The sequence below is a fragment of the Pinus tabuliformis genome, chromosome J (genome assembly GCF_031772625.1).
Source record: "Pinus tabuliformis cultivar Carrire ecotype Pingquan chromosome J, CPIR1, whole genome shotgun sequence".
Taxonomy (NCBI): domain Eukaryota; kingdom Viridiplantae; phylum Streptophyta; class Pinopsida; order Pinales; family Pinaceae; genus Pinus; species Pinus tabuliformis.
Window position 1 is genome coordinate 449,174,247 of NC_142295.1, and position 13,489 is coordinate 449,187,735.

Sequence of the window (13,489 nt, forward strand, 5' to 3'; positions counted from 1 at the left end):
ACTAGATTAAAAAGAAAACTAGAAAATTAACAAAAAAAAATAAAAACTACTAAAATTAGATTAAAACATTTAACAAAAAAACCTAAAAAAAATATACTCAAAAAAAATGCGGCCCCATGAATGGCCGGGAATTGGAGTGTCGTCGTCGCCCATGGGGGCGTGGCCCTGGGAGGTGAAGCTGCCCAGAATCGGACTGTCGCCGCCCGGCCACCAGTGGGGTGTAATTATTATTATTATTTTAATTTGAATATATATATATATATATATATATATATATATATATATATATTATTATTATTATTATTATTATATTTGCTTTTTGGTGTTCTTTTTTACATTTGAGTATATTTTGTTTTTTTAGGGTTTTTTTTAATGTTTTTCATGTAATTTTAGTAGTTTTTTTTATTTTAATTTTTGTTTCTTTTTGCTAATTTCTAGTTTTTTTTGTTTTTGTTTTTGTTTGTTTTTTTTTCTTTATATATATATTTTTTATTTTTTTAGTTTTTAAATTCTTATTTTATAGGTTAATTTTGTTTTTCCTTTTTTACATTTTTATGATTGAATTTTTTTTATTTTTTTATATGTTTGATTTTTATTTTTTAAATATATATTTTTATTTACGTTTTGTTATTTTTTTAAACTTTTTTTTTGGTTTTTTTCATTTTTTTTTTAATTCTTTTGAAATTTTAATGTTTTTGGGAGTCATGATAAAATCTTTTACACCATTATTTCAAAATGATGAAAATTTACCTTAGAAAAAAAAGTGTTATTCCAGCATCAACACTTTTCGTTTTCAGAGTGTTTTTTGCACAAATTTTGCACAAAATATTAGTTTTCACTACCATTTTTAAAACATGTTGAAAATTTACCCTAGAAGAAAAGGTGTTATTCGAGCATCAACACTTTTCATTTTTAGCATTGTTTTTCAAGTTTTTTTGGGGTTTTTAGCTAGAGTTCCCATTTTGAATTTATAGCTCTCGTTTCAAAGTTTACATTGTTGATAGATTTTCATTTTAATTATTTCACTCCATAAAAAAATTATGACATAGACTATTTCAAGCCCCATAATTAAAAAATGGTTCATATTTTTGTTTGATTCTTTTGACTGCAGAGATTTAGGTTACTAGAAATGGTGTGAAGAGGATCAATAGGCTTAGACATTATTGTTTCCCTTTCCACAAAAATGCAAAAATAAAATAAACTTGTGATTTCGAAGAGATCACCGATCTGCCAATCTTCAAAGAATTCCAAACGAAACCCTTCCTCGAAACACCTCGAATCCTAAAACAAAATGAAACCCTTTTCAAAATTGTATCAAAAGTCTGATGAATTTTGTGGGCACATACAAAAAAGAGTCACGGATAAGAAACTTCACACACCATAGAAAATAATTGAGCTTCCCTCTCACTAACAAAATACAAATAAGACGAAACCCTTGAGCCCAAACAAAAATTGAACCCTCACTTTTGGTCTTCCCTTCATCATGAGAAAATATGTTAGAGCTCTAGTACTCATGCATTAAAATCGATACATTTGAAAGAGAGTGAAAGGTGCTTTATATAGTTTTGGAGAGTTGCATACGAGCCCAACCAACTTAAGAGCTTTTGGTGGGAGCCCAAATTTTAATTTCGAATTTTAATTTTGATACCCTCTATTTTGGACCATAGTATAAATAAATTTCTTCTAACTTTTGGTCCATACAGTTAATACATTTTCAAGTGTTAACTGAAGCAGGAGCATGAGGCCTGAAGACAAAAGGCTTCGAATTTATTCCAAAAATATAAAAAAAGTTTAAAAGCAAAGGAGTGGGATCCTTTAGTTGTCAATTTACAAGTTTTCTAGATAGGATTAAGCTAGGATTTAGGGATTGAGTGATTTTGTAATTAATTCATGCAGTTTAGATTTAGTTGAGATTCTCGAGGAGAATATCAACCAGATTAGATATTGTTTAAGATTAGGCAGATTTGATCCAGTTTTTAAGGATTTGATAGTTAGGATGAAATGGTATTTATGTAAGTTCTAAATGATTGTAAGGGGATTTTGACTGATTTGGCTTGTTTTGGTCATATAAGATTAAGTTGCAGAAATTATATCTCTGTGTATTTTCATGTATAATTGGTCAATCTCGAAGGGTTGCATCCCTCCGAAGTATCTCTGTGTGTTATTGCATTTCTAGTTTGGCATGAAAATTTAGAGTTCTGTATCATATGGTGTGATCGCGTTTAATTTCTCTTTCACTGCGTATAAGATCTGGGTGATCAACAACTGCGGGGGTGGAAGTGTACATAATTCTTGATTGTGGTTGAAGCCCCGCACTCACTCCTAGCCGTCGATCTCATTTTCAACCTCTTACGTCACAGTCAACTACGGGGGTTAAGCCATTTTTAACCCATGTGCTAGTTGAAGACCCACAAGACGTAGGATTTGATGGCCCTGTTATCCAACGGATATCGGGTCATAAAGTGATTGGGTGGAATTTCCAAAAACGGACCCGAACAATTATAGATCAAGGATTTATAATCCTTATCGGCTCCGTAAGGGTAGGTAAACGTCGCACAAGACCCCGTGTGATATCACTACTGACCGTTGGATCAAGTGTGCCTTGATCAATGGTGGAGGATCGCCAATTAGTTTTGCATCACAATATTTCACGAGTGAATGAACCTTGGCCTTAAGCGATTTGCGATTTTGATGTGCGATAGGATCGCCGATTAGTTTCGCATCACAATATTTCATGAGTGAAAGAACCTTGGCCACAAGAAAATGTGATTTGTGATGTGTGATGCCTAGAGGACTTGTAAAGCACATGTCATTGCGGCTAAAATTAAGTAGTTCTACTAATTCAGCAGAATAGCCAAGTTTGGAGGTAGATGACTAATACTCCAAAGGAAGTCCAAGAAGAAATTCCACCTGAACTTGCAGAAATCATTTCCGAATTTGAACGATTGTCCATTGCACTTGCACCCAGGCCACCATTAACCATAATTAGTTAACTAAGTATAATGAATGTCCTTTTATAATGCGAGTCCTACTACCACATCATCATATGATGGGGCTTTTGATCATAAGGATTATCACTTCAACCATAATATCCTTTTAAGCCCATGAACCAATGACAAGATGCCACATTAGCAACCCTTTAGGGTTTTGGACCCACAACTTGGGGCTTCAACTTCAAACTAGAATATCTTTCAAACTGAGAGGTTGCTCGATATCCTCCACATACCAACAGAAACATCATGATAAGGAGGATCTGGTGGTGAGGGTATCCAAGACACAATCTATTGAAAATGCAGCAAGAAAGTCTCAATTTTCATTTTTCCTTGATCAAATTAAGGAAATTTGAAATTCAACATCAGCAGACAACTTGGAGGAGTTAACTGAGGTGACATGTGTTATGAAACAACTCACAAAAAGATAGAAAAGATAGATAAACGCCTTAGAACTAAGCCTCTTTGAGGGGGAAACCTCCTTTATGTTACACAAATGAACAATTCTTAGATGATACAAATGACAAGACCTCATTTCTATATATAGGAGTCTAAGGGGTCATAATATGATCAGAGCCGACATAACAATAATAATGTAAGGGCACAATAATAACAATAGTGGGCTTCTATGGGGCACAATAATAACAATATGGGGACTACATGGGCACAACAATATAATAAGGGGGTTGTACTGATAACAATAAGGGGTTACACTAGTAATATAGGGACTTAACATGCCCCTCTCCTTCAAAAAGTGTTTTTCGCAACATTTGAGTAGTTCTTGATGCTTCTGTATAAAATTCTTGTCCTCCCATGTGGAATATTCAACGAGTAAGTTCTTCCACTTGATGAGATACTCTGAAATTGATCGATTTCATAGCCGTTGGGTTCTTGTTTATGTGACTGCTCCAGGCTCCAATATGATTTTTCCTTCCTCTTCAAGTTCTGGAAATATTATTTGAACTGGGATCTTCTGCAACTTTTGAATGAGTGTCCACACTTCTTCGTCCTTCTTCCATTTATTCGTTCCTTTGTTTATCCAATCTGGTTGGATAATAGAAATGACGCACAACAATGTTTCCACATCCTCATCCTTTCTTAAGAGTGCATCTGCCACAACATTTCGCTTCCCTTTTTTGTAGATGATTTCAAAGTCATAACCCAACATCTTTGTGACCCATTTTTGTTGCTCTTCAGAGGATAATCTTTGTTCTAAAAAGTATTTAAGATTATCATGATCCATTTTTACCTTGAAGTGTCTTCCCATTGGGTAAGGTCTCCATTTCTTAAGTGCATGTAGTATTTCCAGCATTTCCTTCTCATAAATAGCTTTGTGTAAATACTTTCCTTTGATTGGACGACTTTAAAAATAAATGGGTCTTTCATCTTGCAGCATCACATTCCACTATAAAGGTTTTTCTGAATTTCGGCATAGCTAAGACCGGTGCTTGGCACATTGCCTCTTTAAGATGTTCAAAGGCCTTTGTTGCTTCTGAAGTCTATGAAAATGCATCTTTCTTCAATAATGTTGTTAGAGGTGCTGTTATTCTCCCATAATTTTAACAAACTTACGATAATACCCTGTTAACTCAAGAAATCCTTGCAGATGCTTTATGGATGTGGGGATTTTCCATTCCTTAATGGCTTTAATTTTGCTAGGGTCTACCTTACACCTTCATGAGATATAATATGACCTAGATATTCCACCTCTTGTACTCCAAGAAACATTTGGAGCTTTTTGCATATAATTGTTTCTCCTCCAATAGTTTGAGCACATTGTCAACATGTTGAACATGATCCTTCCAAGACTTGTTGTAGATTAGTATATCATCAAAAAATACTAACACAAATTTTCTAAGGAAGGGTTTGAAATCGGAATTCATCAAACCTTGAAATGTAGAAGGTGCATTGGTAAGGCCAAAAGGCATGACCAAAAATTCATAATGACCCTCATGAGTTCTAAATGTTGTTTTCGGAATGTCTTCAGTCTTCATTCTGATTTGATGATATCCTGAATGAAGATCCAACTTGGTGAAGTAAATTGATCCATGCAATTCATCCAATAATTCATCAATGACAGGAATGGGAAATTTATCTTTAATAGTGAGCTTGTTGAGCTCCCTATAATCTGCACACCTGTGCCATGATCCATCCTTCTTGTGCACCAATACTAATGGAGCAAAGAAAGAACTTTCACTAGGTTGAATTATACCAGCCCCTAGCATTTCTGCAACCATATGTTCAGTTTCACTCTTTTGGGCATAGGGATATTTGTACGGCCTAATGTTTGGAGGAACACTTCCTGGAATCAAATGAATAACATGGTCATCATCACAAATAGGTGGGAGGCCTTTGGGAGTCTCAAATACCTTGGAATGATTGTCCTAGAAATTTTGGAGATCTGAAGAAATAGATTATTTCGATGTGGGAACCTCTAACGAACATAATTGTGCAATTACGCCTCATTGTTCCTTCTTTAGAAGCTTTGTTATACCATTAGAGATGATTATCTTTCCTGGTTTCCCCGCAATACCCCTTAATTCAAATTCCTTTCCTTCTGCACAAAATTTCATGAAAAGTTCTTGAAAATTAAAAGTTATTGTACCCGAGGGTTGTAGCCATTGGACTCCTAGTACAACATTAGCACCACCCATTGGAATGGAAAGAATTGGGCTATTCAATACATATTCTCCCATGGATAGCTTGATATTATAACACTTTCTAGAGAAATTTATGGTTCCTCAACTTGAAACCATCACTTGACACTCTGGTGCTGGATATAGGAAGCAATTCAATTCCTTGGATCTTACAATGAATAAAATTATGGGTACTTCCCGAATCAATCAACACTATTACCTTTTTCTTCTTGATATGTCCTTCTATCTTGATAGTTTGAGGGGTGGTAATTCCATCCAATGAATTACAAGATATGGTCGGATTCATTTCTTATTTATCTATGGTTTGTTCCTAGAGTATATCCTTTTCTTTTAACATTTCTTGTTCCTTTTCTTCCTCCTCTTCACAATCTATGTAGAATAATTTCTTCTCAGCACACTTATGACCTTTAGTGTATTTTATATCACAAATGTAACAAAGACCTTTTGCTCTTTTTTCTTCCAATTGTTGTGGTGTCAACCTTGTAGGTTGTGGAAGGCTAGGGGCAACAACACTTCCATCTTTATAATTGTGAGTGGTAGGCTTCCTGGTTGCCATAATTTTGTTTTCCATTTTTCTTGCTAACCTGAATGCCTTCACCAATGAATCAGGTTCCCAAAGGTGAACCTCATGTTGGATATTATCCTATAAAGTCCCTATGAACACATCAATCCTATGCTCCTTTGGAATATCTTTTACCCTTATGTTCAATTTTTGAAAGTCCTCAATGTGCTCCATCATTGAACCTTTTTCTTTGAGATTTATCAATTGGCTAAAAAAAGTGTTGCTTTTTGTATCCTCATAATGTGCTACCATTTCTTCCATAAAAATTGCCCAAGTGACAATTTGTTTACGAGAGAAAAGTCATCAATACCATACAAACTTATTTGGTTCCAAATATAAAGTTGCAATACGTACCTTTTGTGTGTTTTGCACATTATGGAGATCCAAAAATTGCTCCATCTATAGTATCCATGTTTCGAGATCCTTTCCATCAAACTTCCTCCTATCGATTTTTGGAACATGGTGGGTCTTCAATCCAACATTAGATTCTATGAAATCATGACTAACATTTCTTTTGTTCTCATCATGTGTTTCCTTTACTACCCTTTTACCATTAGTAACCATTTCTTGTAGCAACTTATTCAAATTTATCTTCAATTCTTTCATCTTAGCGTCCATGCCATCCATTTTAGCATCCATGCCATCCATATTAGCTTCCATTCCATCCATATTAACTTGCACGTGATTCATATTAGCTTCCACTCCATTCATCTTGACTTCAATTACCTTTTGTGAGAGTGAAATTTGTTGTACTTGGTCTTGTAATTTTGATATATCATGTTGCATTTCTTCCTCTTCTTCACGAGTCATGCTAGAGCTTTCAGGTTGCTTACTAGGTGTTTCCATTTTCTTTCTTTGGGGCATCAATTAATGCTAATAATTCTTCACTATTCACTTTGAATTCCTTCAATCTAATTTTTCAAATCAATCTTATGCAAAATTAAAAAAAAAACTACACACCTTTTTTTCACTTTGCAAAAGCTCGATATTGAATCTATTGTATCTTTGTAACGGTGGATCTTGAACATATGAAATCATGTCCTGTAGTATCCCTTTGAGTCCTTTTTCTAACCCTGCAAGTCTGATCAAGATTGGATTCTCTAAGGAAGAGTTATGTCAAATCTCCCACGGTGACCTGATTATAAACTAGTTCAGTAGAGCAAACTTGTACGAAGTACCACGTGTCACTGTTTTGACCTTAGGCCATCCTTTTTCTGAAAACTTCTTATGAAATTTCAATATGATGATCAAAACAAAAGTTATGATGATTTTCCTCAGGTCACCTATTTGGAATGTAATTCGGGAATATACAAAAACCCTAACTTCCTTAGATCATATCTCCAAAAATATAGCGAGACAAGCTCTAAAATTGGAACCCGATGTTCAAAACGATTTCGGCTCAAATGGTTTTTTTTTAGCTTCTGAAACGTCACAGAAAAAACGTTATAGCGGAAATTCCACGATGACTTGTTTGGAGCAGCAAAACCCTATAATCCAAAGCTCTAATACCAAATGTTATGAAACTGGCAAAGATAGATAAACGCCTTAGAAATAAGCCTCTACGAGTGGGCAACCTCATTTACATTACACAAATTAACAATTCTTAGATGATACAAATGACAAGACCTCCTTTCTATATATAGGAGTCTAAGGGGTCATAATATAATCAGAGTTGACATAACAATAATAATGTAAGGGCACAATAATAACAATAGTGGGCTTCTATGGGGCACAATAATAACAATATGGGGACTACATGGGAACAAAAATATAATAAGGGGGTTGTACTAATAACAATAAGGAGTTACACTAGTAGTATAGGGACCTAACAACATGACTCTTATCACTCATTTAACTCTGGGCCAGAGCTTCTCAGTGAGTAGAGGTTGAAATTTACTAAGTCTGGGCTAGAGCTTCTTAGTGAGCATAGAGATAGGTTATGCACTTGCATGTTGTGCTCAGTTGAGAAAAGAAAATGTAATACATCTCTATTCATCAGATTAATGCAAGCATGCATTGGGGTTTTAAGCAAATTTCTTTCCCTAGGAAAAATATTATGTGCATGTGTCTTATTCCTTATTGCATTTCTGAAATTTTTGTTCTAAATTGTGAATTAACTTCCACAAATTAGTAGAGTAGGTTTTTGTTTTGTGATTTTGATTAGAAATTCATGAGGATTTGCAAATCTACACCATAATTTCTACACAATCGACGGTCTACATCAACAAAATGCTCAATAATTGCAGGGAGTGTCCATCATCTAGTAAACCAAACCCCAGAGCTAAGATTAGTGAGTGTTTCTTGACTTTACCATCTCATCCAAGTCAATCAACAAACCAAGGACATCAATGATGACATCCTGCATCTACTCAACATATCCTACACCTACTCAATATCCTATTGCACCTACACTCGCTGCACCTGCACTTTCTTTGACACCAATGAAAATATACTCAACATTCATGCCTTCCTTATGACCACGAGAATGTTTGGCTTGGGTGAGAGGGACATTACGACCATGGTGTGGGGTACTGAATCAGAGGAGGACTAGGAAACTGCCACAGAGTTGTGGGATATTGAACTTGTTGTGGAAATTACATGTTAGTCCAAGTATTAAAGGATGATGATGGGCCTTGAGCTATAATTGATTGTCGAGCTTGTCATGTCTTCCTGGAGAAATTAAAATATGTTGGCTCAGTCTCCTCACATGATTCTTTGAATATTTCTTTTAATCATGGAATTTATGGGAAAAGCTTTATCGAATGGTCCTACTTGTATATAACCACAAACTTCCACATTATTAAGTGGGCATTCTCTAAGGGGATGTTTCTTCCTATAGTTGGAGAAGAATATTTATAATTCCTTTTTAGATTTAGCTTTCTTCTATTTAGCCCGAAAAATATCCAACTATGAAAACAAAGAGCTCATAATATCAATTTTAAAATTTTCAATAAAATTTTCAATGTCTACACTTGTTACTCTGCGATTGATTGATTTTTTTATCTTAGCAGAAGCATCTTTTGATAAAGTTTTGTTCCTTGATGATCCTCTTGAGCTTCTCAAGTAGAGTGAAATTATGCCATCATAAGGCTCCTTTGATATATCTCCCTTTCCCATGAGATTAACATATCCATACAATCATCCCCCATTCCCCATTTTAGAATTGTATTTAAGATGTCTTTGTCCAAATAATTATGAATAAAAATATACATATTGTATTAGAGGTGCTCAATACAATATTCTAAGCTCTCATCCTACTTCTGAGTCATTCTGAAAATATCTTCCCTTTGGTCTCTCATTCTACAATAATATTGATATTTTTCCAAAAAAAATTACCTTCATGTCATCCCAGAAAGAGATAGACTCATCACCAAGTCCCATAAACCATCTCAACAAAGCCCCCTTCAAAAAGAAAAGTGTTAGGGTTTTTAGTAGTCACACCAAGAATAGTGATCAAGGCTAGAGTCAAGTTCAACATTTTGAAGAAGTCACTGGTCATGATCAAATTTTCCAACAAAATTTGGAAGTTTTTCCAAACTACATTAGGCACTCATTATCCGCCAACAAGTTTTCCTAGTTGCAAAGGGTCATTTGATGGCTACTCAATATGCCTCACAACACTTCCCAAGTCTGGGATAGAGTTATCTAGGGGTTTCTCATCCTCTAGGCTTGGCTGTTGGTGTTCTAAATTCTATCTATCTATATCCCATTTTCCTTCTATTAGGTCTTTGTAGTTAGACTTTGCTGCTAATGTCGATGATTCAGCATGGGCATAGGTCTACAAACTTTCTTCCAAGATAGAGGATTAACGAGATTCCATCTTCCAAACATTTCTCCCGAGGTAGATTACCATTAATATTTTGTTCTCTTAAAAATTATACCTAACGTATATGATTTGCAACATCTCATCCTCCAAGAATATACCCTTTCGGTAGATGGTTATGCTTCTACTTTTGAAATAAGCTCCTAGATAAATGTAAGCCATTCTAAATCTTGATTTCTTCTTCCTCCATGTCCCCTTCTTCCTACAAGGTTAGTGTTTTTGGTAGCACAATTTTTCTCTTCTTCTGTATTCATGCATATTAATATCTTGATTCTCTATCACTACATCTTCAAGAGAAAAAATGCCACTTTTGTTTTTGTGCCTTTAATAACCTCCTCAGAAATGGCATTAGTTTTTTGGGGATTTTTATTATCTTATTAAAACAATTCATCCACTCTAACATGAATTATCAACCAGGGTAAGTCTTTTTATTTCAAGGTTATTGTGCATTGTATATGCAGGTAAAAATCATTAGGTTGCCATTGACTACCTCCTGGTGTGCATTTCCCTAATATACATCCTCAACAAGAACACAACCCTTTAATTAAATATCAATGCTTATTGTAAGCTAATTCACACTTGCATGAATTGAAATCACTCTTCACACAACTCTTGGAACTTAAAACCATACCACTGAAACCACACTTGCATGACAATAATAACACTCAACACACAATTCTAGAAATAATAAGCACTCCTGCATGAAAGGAATAGGATTCAACACACCATTCTAAAAATGAGAATCACTCTCAAAACCAAATTCCTCACGTGTATAAATGAAATCACTCAAATCACATAACCATTTGGAAATAAATTACCCATATTGCAACAACAAATTGAAAATGATTCAAGCATCACAATCAATCTATAATCATTCATTAAAAATGTTACCATTGAAATTTCATTAATATCATTGGATCGGTAACAATTAAGGATAACACTATCAAACTGTAATAGTGAGTTGTAACAACAATGTATGACAATAATATCTACAACAAATAGTAACAACAATTTGTAATAGAAGACACTAATTAAAATCACAACAACAATAACAATATGAATCAACAAATCTATGAGAACTATGGTTAAGTAACAACAATTTGTATTCATAATTATTTGCAATCTAACACAAGTAACAGTAATAGTGGTTCAACAATTAAATTTAATTTTAGAAATATAAATAACAACCCACAAGATAAAAAAATAAAATAGCTACACTACCTCTACAGTCACAACAATCCCTGCTAAAGAAGAGGGCCCTTCCTCCTTGGCAAGGAGCTAGAGAAAAACACATAGCCTATAGCTTAACACAATGAATCATGAATCAAGCGACAAACTTGTTGAGTCTTTTATTAATTTAGGAAAAAGATATAGATGCAGATTTTTGAGAAAAATAATGCCAGGCCCACCTTTCAGGGTAGGGAGGTCATATTTTTAAAGGCCCCTTTTCACATCTAATATCGGTAATAAATCAAATATAAATAGAATTTTTTCATCTTGTGATTCTCAAGTTGTTCAACGAAGTCTTTTTGATAACTGATTACAACAAATCACACACAAATAAAATTTTATGCCACGATAGATTACCTTAATTACAAAAACAACTAAAAGACTAAAAATCATAATCATGTGCCTAAATTGGCCACGTCATCCAAGAAATTTTGAATCCTTGTTGTCACAATAGACCTTGTTGACCAACATTTATGTTGAGTAACAACATACTTAACATCAGCCTTAAATAGCACTGGGACTTTTGAGAGTAACAACACAATGGATTAATAACATTTGAGTATATCAGAGTAATGGCATAATGGAGTAGCAACATTGAAAAATTCTGGAGTGTTGACATGGTGAAGTAAGGACATCCTAGGTTAGTACCAACTCCTAGGTCATTTGTTTCATCCTACAGATATTTTTCTTAGTACATCGTTTGTAAAATACCCAAAAAACAATTATTCCCATTTTAAATGCAACCAAAAACTTACTGGATTAGAGTGACAACTTGAGTCAAAATATAGAATAATAATAGATGAAAAGGATGTGACTATTAAGGGTAAAATGGACAAAAAGGTAGGGAAAAGGGTGGTAAAAATTTGCCTAAACCTAACACCTTCTTTAAGGTGGAAGCCTATTTTGCTAATTTGTTAACCCCGCCATTTATATTTCCCAAGAATGTGATATAATTTAATTTCTTCAAAGTTTGGGATCGCTTGTTGTATTTTGATGGTGTTTTGATCCATTATCAGGTCCCTTTACTCCTTGGTTCTTACGTTGTCTTTATGATCATATTTGAATCCCCTAGGACCACAAGATTTTTTATCTGCTATATGCTTTCCAATCATAGCCCCATGAATAAAGCTAGCTTTCAACTTGATTCTTGAATGTGTATCCTAATTACTAAGAAAATCAATTTTCTTTTTTCCGTTCAGGGTTATTAAAACCCCTCTTGCTCTTGTCACCCCTTTGTGTGTGTGTGTGTGTGAAGTATGACAAGCGGGGAGAAATTCCCAAAATCACCCTCATCTATTTCTACCCCTTCCCTTCTACACTCTAAAAATAATTATAATAAAATATTAGAAAATATATTAAAGAAATAAAAATTAAAAGTGAAGAAAAAAATAAAAATAAACCCCTCCTCTCCCCTCCCCAAAAAAAACAAATAAGCAAAACAAAACAAAGAAAAGCATAAAGATATCTAAGGAGGACATAATTCCCTCCATTTCCCCTTCCCTTCCCTTTATCCTTTTTTTGGCCGCCTTCCCTTTCCTTCCCTTTCCCAGTATCCCTATGTTGCCCTCTTTCCATAGCAAGATGTCATTTGCTTTCTTCTTAAAGCTTTTATTTAAGGAAAGAATATATACAAGTATTGTAAAGTAAGGATGGGTAGAGGGAGGGGTAGTAAGAAGAATGGGGGATAATTTATGTTTCCCTCTTTCCATAGCAGGTTGTCATTTTCTTTCTTCTTAAAGCTTTTATTTAAGGAAAGAATATACACAAAGATTGTAAAGGAAGGATGGGTAGAGGGAGGGGTAGTAAGAAGAATGGGGGATAATTTGTTGGGGAATGGGACAGAAGGGGGGGCTAGTGAGAAGAATGCGAGACAATTGGTTGGGGATGGGGCAAGGGAATTGTTCCTCCACACAAATATGCATACTTGAAATGAAAGCATGAGAAACCCCAGAGTACTTTTCCATATTTTGTAGATGGTAAACCGAGTAAATCGTTGGCCCTGATTATGGGATCTCACCCCAGGGGAATCAAAGAGAGTCAAACTCGTGATCAGTAACAATATCTAGAAAAAATTAATTTTTATTTTAAATTACTTTGTAAGTATTTTTTTATTATTAAAAAAAAAGAGAATTGAGTGCTCTTTTTAATTATATACATTTTAAATATTTTTCTAAAATTAAATATACTTATAAAAATTTTAATTAATAATAAAATACATTTTTATTCA